This window comes from Schistocerca nitens, chromosome 10 (genome assembly GCF_023898315.1).
Source record: "Schistocerca nitens isolate TAMUIC-IGC-003100 chromosome 10, iqSchNite1.1, whole genome shotgun sequence".
Taxonomy (NCBI): domain Eukaryota; kingdom Metazoa; phylum Arthropoda; class Insecta; order Orthoptera; family Acrididae; genus Schistocerca; species Schistocerca nitens.
In genome coordinates, this window is record NC_064623.1 from 26786829 (window position 1) to 26795983 (window position 9155).

General features: G+C 40.2%; 1 non-coding gene across 1 annotated transcript; it reads left to right on the forward strand.

The window, feature by feature from the left end:
* The first annotated feature begins 3893 nt into the window (after window positions 1–3893).
* On the forward strand, window positions 3894–4056 carry LOC126210767 (U1 spliceosomal RNA). The gene has a single exon (XR_007540748.1). It is a non-coding gene; the product is annotated as a U1 spliceosomal RNA (small nuclear RNA).
* Window positions 4057–9155: the final 5099 nt, after the last annotated feature.

The following is a 9155-nucleotide window of genomic DNA, read 5'->3' on the forward strand; positions in this document are numbered from 1 at the left end:
TTGCTGTTCCAACAGGACAATGCACGTCCGCATGTATCCCGTGCCACCCAACGTGCTCTAGAAGGTGTAAGTCAACTACCCTGGCCAGCAAGATCTCCGGATCTGTCCCCCATTGAGCGTGTTTGGGACTGGATGAAGCGTCGTCTCACGCGGTCTGCACGTCCAGCACGAACGCTGGTCCAACTGAGGCGCCAGGTGGAAATGGCATGGCAAGCCGTTCCACAGGACTACATCCAGCATCTCTACGATCGTCTCCATGGGAGAATAGCAGCCTGCATTGCTGCGAAAGGTGGATATACACTGTACTAGTGCCGACATTGTGCATGCTCTGTTGCCTGTGTCTATGTGCCTGTGGTTCTGTCAGTGTGATCATGTGATGTATCTGACCCCAGGAATGTGTCAATAAAGTTTCCCCTTCCTGGGACAATGAATTCACGGTGTTCTTATTTCAATTTCCAGGAGTGTATAAGACATCTATATAACTGCTGCTGCCTGGTAACTACATACGATTTCTTGTGAAACGCTATAAGATTCACAGCAGAAGCTCTTAACTTAGAATCGCGGTCGTAATTAAAGGGGGATGGGAATGGTTTAATACATTCAGACCCACATTCACTCAAAGAAAGCAAAGACGGCCCCAACACCAGCATGCAACGAAGCTAGGAGGTTTGCTTCGCTGTGTTGAGAAATGATTAAATAAACTAGTAAATCTGAATATCACGGTTGCATTTAAAGTTCAACCTCAGTTTGGAGAAACTGCCCCAACGAGAGCCACACATACCCGCAAACGCGCTTGACATGAATTCACAAACCACGAATACAACTGATTAATATATATATATATATATATATATATATATATATATATATATATATATATATATATATATATTTAATATTCCAAAATCAGAGCAGTAAGTAAACTCTAGGAAAGAGACGGGGGGCCACAGGAAAGCTAGGCTCACAGTTAACACGTGGGCCCACGTGGTTCGCGGTGGCACAATTTCTATGTACCATGACCAAATTTTGGCAACATTAAACCACGCTGCCACGAGCAGTTAACATTTTACAGAGGACACATTTGAATAGACAAAGGGTAACGGCAGGGGGCCAACAAACTCCGATATTAACCCATGGGGATGGTTTCCAACGGACATATAGTAATGAAACAAAGAAAATTCACAAAGAGGCAAAAATTATCAAGATTTGGAAAAAATTGGAATGTATCTACACATAGTCGGAGGCACACAAACATTCACACTGAACTGAGGGCGCACTTCCTATGTGAGATTGCTTCAACATATGCAACACCTTTGTGCTACGTTCTTCTTGCGGCCCAAAGTCTGCATTAGGAATCAAACTGAAAGTCGGCAGAAGCCTTGCAATCCTCGCTGCGACCCAGCATATCAATCTCTATAAGACAAAGGCGAGGCCAAAAGCTAAAAGCTCCCCTCTCGCTATGAGACAACATGCCTCGTGGTTAAATTAACTCGCCCTTCTTCGAAGAGACCTCGGCTGCTGAACCTTGGAGAGCTGGGAGCAGACTGCCTATTTCACACTAAAACTTCTCCCACGCGACCCCTTGGCCAGGAAAGCCCAGAGATAAGGCTCCTGCCACTAACCTAACACTGGAAATTTTCACACAAGGGGAACAAACCTTTTGCCTACCTGAAAACTACAAGGGTTGGCCATTCTGTAAGACTACCAGTTATTCTCTGCAGCAGCTAAACCACCGCACGGCAAAATTAAGCATACCTACATTAATTAACTCACGCATGCCAGAGAGTTTTGGAATAGGAGAACCAGGGATAAGCATTTTATGGCATCATAGCCATGAGTTGGAATACATATAAAAACATGGAAGACTTATAATGGCGTTATAGACGCATTTGCAAGTCTCAAAAGAACCAACATAACAACCATATGATGCTTGCAAATAGTAGAAAGAAATAGGCTACGGCTAGATTGAATCATAGCTCAGTCTTCTCTGGTAGGAAGTTTAGTGACGAAAACACCCGAAGTGTTCTGTGGATGCAAAGTGCACTGGAAAGCAAATAAAATGATAATGAAAGGGGACTATAGGACCCTTTCGCAACTGCATGGCACTTAAAACGGTCAATAAGTGAGTTTTCGATGACCGAAACATGAATTGTAGCATGCCGTACTTGTCAATTGCATTAAGATAGAAGTTTCTATTTTGTACACAACGAGGATTCCTGGTAACGTAGTACGTGACATATATTTACACTCGATACCAATAACCACTCCCGAGAGAAAGGCGAGCAATGTTATTAACTGGCATTACAATAGTACGAAAGCAAATGACAAAATCGGAACGTTTTTTAACATTTTATTAGAAATTAATACATTTCGCGATTTCTTGTGCATCGTTGCTGCTGCATCTCATCTCGTGGAAAATATTATGGTCCTAGATCAACTGCATGGAACTTAAAACGGTCAGTGAATGAGTTTATGATAACCAAAACATGAACCGTAATATGCCATACTTGTCGATTGCATTTACTTAGGAGCTTCTATTTTGTACAGAACGAAGAGGCCAGATAGTTGTTGTTGTGGTCTTCAGTCCTGAGACTGGTTTGATGCAGCTCTCCATGCTACTCTATCCTGTGCAATCTTCTTCATCTCCCAGTACCTACTGCAGCCTACATCCTTCTGAATCTGCTTAGTGTATTCATCTCTTGGTCTACCTCTACGATTTTTACCCTCCATACTGCCCTCCAATGCTAAATTTGTGATCCCTTGATGCCTCAAAACATGTCCTACCAACCGATCCCTTCTTCTAGTCAAGTTGTGCCACAAACTTCTCTTCTCCCCAATCCTATTCAATACCTCCTCATTAGTTACATGATCTACCCACCTTATCTTCAGCATTCTTCTGTAGCACTACATTTCGAAAGCTTCTATTCTCTTCTTGTCCAAACTAGTTATCGTCCATGTTTCACTTCCATACATGGCTACACTCCATACAAATACTTTCAGAAACGACTTCCTGACACTTAAATCTATACCCGATGTTAACAAATTTCTCTTCTTCAGAAACGATTTCCTTGCCATTGCCAGTCTACATTTTATATCCTCTCTACTTCGACCATCATCAGTTATTTTACTCCCTAAATATCAAAACTCCTTTACTACTTTAAGTGTCTCATTTCCTAATCTAATTCCCTCAGCATCACCCGATTTAATATGACTACATTCCATTATCCTCGTTTTGCTTTTGTTGATGTTCATCTTATATCCTAAACTAAACACAAATTTCCATCCGCTGTATGTAACCATACCCGAGAGAAAATAGAGCAATGTGATGCTCTGAGATTAGGACAGTGTCAAAACAAATGACAAAAACGGAACGTTTCCTAAAGATGGTATTATAGATTAAAACTTTTCGACTCTTCTCGTGTAATGTCTTGTGCCAAATATTACGGTCATAGGTCAACTGCATCGCACTCATAACGGTCAATAAGTGGGTTTTGGCTAACCAAAACATGAGCCGTAATATGGCATACTTGTTGATTGCTTTAAGATCCAGCATCTGACTAGAGGGAGAGAGATTCACCACGTGTTTGGTGCGTTGGGAGAGGGGTCAACAGATAGTGTATGCACATGCTCCGCGATGTGAGTGCCATCTACCATCCGCTCAAAGAGTTTGCTGATCTACTTCGACTGAAGTGCCGCTAGCAGATTACTGTGGAGTCGAATGTCAATTCGAAACGCGATATAATAATTATTTTACGATAACCAGTGCAATCCTCTCTAGATTCGGGTGTTGTGTGTGGTAGGATGATCACATGTAATGTGAACATGGATACATGCTAGCTTCGTATGATGTGTACTGTATGCGATAAAGGAGCGGATTTTTGCGAGTGAGGGGAAAACATACTTGGCACAGAACATACCGTGATCATCAACGTGGTTTCTCCAAGACGATGCTCCGCAATTGCACTTCAATTGGGCTGATCCTTACGATTACTCTCAATGTGGGTAACTTGGGTGCATAATTTTTGTTAGTCGGGACTGCTTTCCCACAGACCTGGTCCTATGATAATTTGCTTATAGTTACTGATTTAAAGCAGGTTGACAATTTGTACTGTTCAGTAACCTAGGAAATACTGAGCCAGGTGGCCCAGTAGTTGGCACTCTGGGTTCACATTGTGCAAGACGATGGGTCAGATCACTGTCCAGGCATCCAGGTTTCCTATTTTTTTGTCATGGGTAAATCTTAGTGAATACTGAGTTGTTGTTGTTGATGTGGTCTTCACTCCTGAGACTGGTTTGATGCAGCTCTCCATGCTACTCTATCCTGTGCAAGCTTCTTCATCTCCTAGTACTTACTGCCACATACATCCTTCTGAATCTGCTTAGTGTATTCATTTCTTGGTCTCCCTCTACGATTTTTACCCTCCACGCTGACCTACAATGCTAAATTTGTGATCCCTGATGCCTCAGAACATGTCCTACCAACCGGTCCCTTCTTCTTGTCAAGTTGTGCCACAAACTCCTATTCTCCCCAATTCTATTCAATACCTCCTCATTAGTTATGCGATCTACCCATCTAATCTTCAGCATTCTTCTGTAGCACCACATTTCGAAAGCTTCTATTCTCTTCTTGTCCGAAGTATTTACCGTCCATGTTTCACTTCCATACATGGCTACACTCCATACAAATACTTTCAGAAATGACTTCCTGACACTTAAATCTATACTCGATGTTAACAAATTTCTCTTCTTCAGAAACACTTTCCTTGCCATTGCCAGTCTACATTTTATATCCTCTCTACTTCGACCATCATCAGTTATTTTGCTCTCCAAATAGCCAAACCCATCAACTACTTTAAGTATCTCATTTCCTAATCTAATTCTCTGAGCATCACCCGATTTAATTCGATTACATTCAATTATCCTCATTTTGCTTTTGTTGATGTTCATCTTATATCCTCCTTTCAAGACACTTTCCATTTCGTTCAACTGCTGTTCCAAGTCCTTTGCGGTCTCTGACAGAATTACAATGTCATCGGCAAACCTCAAAGTTTTTATTTCTTCTCCATGGATTTTAATGCCTTCTCCGAATTTTTCTTTTGATTCTGTTACTGTTTGCTCAATATACATATTGAATAACATTGGGGAGAGGCTACAACCCTGTCTCACTCCCTTCCCAACCACTCCTTCCCTTTCGTGCCCCTCAACTCTTATAACTGCCATCCGCTTTCTGTACAAATAACCTTTCGCTCCCTGTATTTTACCCCTACCACCTTCAGAATTTGAAAGAGAGTAATCCAGTTAACATTGTCAAAAGCTTTCTCTAAGTCTACAAATGCTAGAAATGTAGGTTTGCCTTTCCTTAATCTTTCTTCTAAGATAAGTCATAAGGTCAGTATTGCCTCACGTGTTCCAACATTTCTAAGCAATCCAAACTGATCTTCCCCGAGGTCGGCTTCTACCAGTTTTTCCATTCGCCTGTAAAGAATTCACGTTAGTATTTTGCAGCTGTGACATATTAAACTGATAGTTCGGTAATTTTCACATCTGTCAACACCTGCTTTCTTTGGGATTGGAATTATTATATTCTTCTTGAAGTCTGAGGGTATTTCGCCTGTCTCATGCATCTTGCTCACCAGATGGTAGAGTTTTGTCATGACTGGCTCTCCCAAGGCCATCAGTAGTTCTGATGGAATGTTGTCTACTCCCGGGGCCTTGTTTCGACTCAGGTCTTTCAGTGCTCTGTCAAACTCTTCACGCAGTATCTTATCTCCCATTTCATCTTCATCTACATCCTCTTCCATTTCCATAATATTGTCCTATAGTACATCGCCCTTGTATAGACCCTCTATATACTCCTTCCACCTTCCTGCTTTCTCTTCTTTGCTTAGAACTGGGTTTCCATCTGAGCTCTAGATCTTCATACAAGTGGTTCTCTTTTCTCCAAATGTCTCTTTAATTTTCCTGTACTGAGATACGCCTCTACTTCCTTACATTTTTCCTCTAGCCATCCCTGCTTAGCCATTTTGCACTTCCTGTCTATCTCATTTGTGAGACGTTTGTATTCCTTTTTGCCTGCTTCATTTACTGCATTTTTATATTTTCTCCTTTCATCAATTAAATTCAATATTTCTTCTGTTACCCAAGGAGTTCTACTAGCCCTCGTCTTTTTACCTACTTGATCCTATGCTGCCTTCACTACTTCATCCCTCAGAGCTACCCATTCTTCTTCTACTGTATTTCTTTCCCCCATAACTGTCATTTGTTCCCGCATGCTCTCCCTGAAACTCTGTACAACCTCTGGTTTAGTCAGTTTATCTAGGTCCCATCTCCCTAAATTCCCACATTTTTGCAGTTTCTTCAGTTTTAATCTACAGTTCATAACCATTAGATTGTGGTCAAAGTCCTCATCTGCCCCTGGAAATGTCTTACAATTTAAAACCTGGTTCCTAAATCTCTGTCTTACCATTATATAATCTATCTGATACCTTCTAGTATCTCCAGGAATCTTCCATGTATACAACCTTCTTTTATGATTCTAGAACCAAGTGTTAGCTATGATTAAGTTATGCTCTGTGCAAAATTCTACCGACGGCTTCCTCTTTCATTTCTTACCCCCAATCCATATTCACCTACTATGTTTCCTTCTCTCCCTTTTTCCTACTTTCGAATTCCAGTCACCCATGACTATTAAATTTTCGTCTCCCTTCACTACCTGAATAATTTCTTTTATCTCATCATACATTTCATCAATTTCTTTATCATCTGCAGAGCTAGGTGGCATATAAACTTGAACTACTGTAGTAGGCATGGGCTTCGTGTCTATCTTGGCCACAATAACGCGTTCACTATGCTGTTTGTAGTAGCTTACCCACAATCCTATTTTTTTATTCATTATTAAACCTTCTCCTGCATTACCCCTATTTGACTTTGTATTTATAATCGTGTAGTCACCTGACCAAAAGTCTTGTTCCTCCTGCCACCGAACTTCACTAATTCCCACTATATCTAACTTTAACCTATCCATTTCCCTTTTTAAATTTTCTAACCTACCTGCCCGATTAAGGGATCTGATATTCCACGCTCCGATCCGTAAAACGCCAGTTTTCTTTCTCCTGATAACGACATCCTCTTGAGTAGTCCCCGCCCGGAGATCCGAATGGGGTACTATTTTACCTCTGGAATATTTTACCCAAGAGGACGCCGTCATCATTTAACCATACAGTAAAGCTGCATGCCCTCGGGAAAAATTACGGCTGTAGTTTCCCCTTACTTTCAGCCGTTCACAGTACCAGCACAGCAAGGCCGTTTTGGTCAGTGTTACAAGGCCAGATCAGTCAATCATCCAGACTGCCGCCCCTGCAACTACTGAATAGGCTGCTGCCCCTCTTCAGGAACCACACGTTTGTCTGGCCTCTCAACAGATACCCCTCCGTTGTGGTTGCACCTACAGTACGGCCATCTGTATCGCTGAGGCACGCAAGCCTCCCCACCAACGGCAAGGTCCATGGTTCATGGGGAGGAATACTGCGTTACTTTTTTTTTTTAATTTTTGTGCTATATTGCCCCCAATATAGCACAAAAATTAAGAGTCTATGTCGGTACACTTTCGTATTATAACGCCTGCACCACATGGTGCACAAAGTTGTTTTAACTTGGTCCCTGCATTTTTGTTTATCACCAAGTCGGGAAACGGCTTTTAATATCATGTATGACACAACTTAGCTGCCTTTAAATAACTCATTCTAACAAACTCCGAGATGGTGTTTACATTTGCAACTTTTGTTAATATATTTACCTGGAAATCCCTTTTGCTGCCACAGTAATAACGTCCAAGTGTCAAGTAAGATGCTGCATCAGGACATTCGATTAAGATATACCGGTAGTGACTATTAGCAATGTGAATGAGTACTATATTTTGTCGATCATCACAGCCTTGTTTTGTGCCGCAGGAAGCCGACTTTAGCGTAATAGGTCTGTATTATAAGCTGCACACACTTGGCTATGTATTTTTTCCCGAGGTTCGCTACCAAAGGTGTAATTCGCGGAAAAGTGTTGCATCTATAACCGACGTAAATATCTCGATTGGTGGTGTTGTAGAGTGTCTCACACTTTCTCAGTATTTCTATGGCGTGAAACTCAAGCTTATTAGTTAATGTCTGATATGAAGTATGTAGTCTTCTAACAGTAAGTTAAATAGTAGTGACAGCAGAAAAACACAGTGCAAGTCATCAGACAAATTAAAAGCAAAATACCACTACTTTGTGTTTGGAAGAAACGAAAGTGAAGCTAAACGTGCAGTGTGTGATAGTTACGTTAATATTCAATTCAATTCAATTCAATTTATTAGCGTCCTTGTAATACATCATCGAAATGACATAGGACTTGTCAATAAACATTACAATTTAAAATACATATACATGAAAATTTGTCACTTAGACATTACAATTTTAATAGAACTTTTAGAACATTAACATAAAAATATACAAGTAGGATAACAATGTACAAAAAAAAAAAAAGTTTGTGATTCTCACATCAAAGATTATTTACATTCTTACATTAACACTGTTTCACACTTTCATAGAAACAGCAAGTATTTAAATGTGAGCAATTACACATATTTATTATGTTAGGGAAATATTAACTGCGCTTTTATTGTTAACAATTCATAAACTCTTCAATACTGTAAAAACTATTGCTCAATAACATGTTTTTTAATTCTCTTTTAAATATGTACAGTTTTGGTATTATTTTTAGTTCTTTGGGGAGAGCACTGTAGAGGATTTTGGGTTGGTATAGTACACTTTTGTGATACATAGCTGTTTTATGAATTTCTCTGTGGAAATCATTCCTATTCCTTGTTTCGTAGTTGTGAAATTCTCTGTTTAATGTAGAAAATTCCTCGTGTTCTTTCAAGAAACATATGCTTTCATATATGTATAAAGATGGTAGTGTCATGATTTTTAATTCTTTGAAGCTTGCCTACAAGAGTCTCTATATCCTATACCTTTTATTATTCTGACTGCCTTCTTTTGTAGTCTAAATGAGTGTTTTGTTAGACTGATGTTCCCCCAAAACTGTATGCCGTATCTTAATAAACTGTGCATGAATGAGAAATAAACACATAACACTGTTTTAATATTACATGAGCTTTTAAG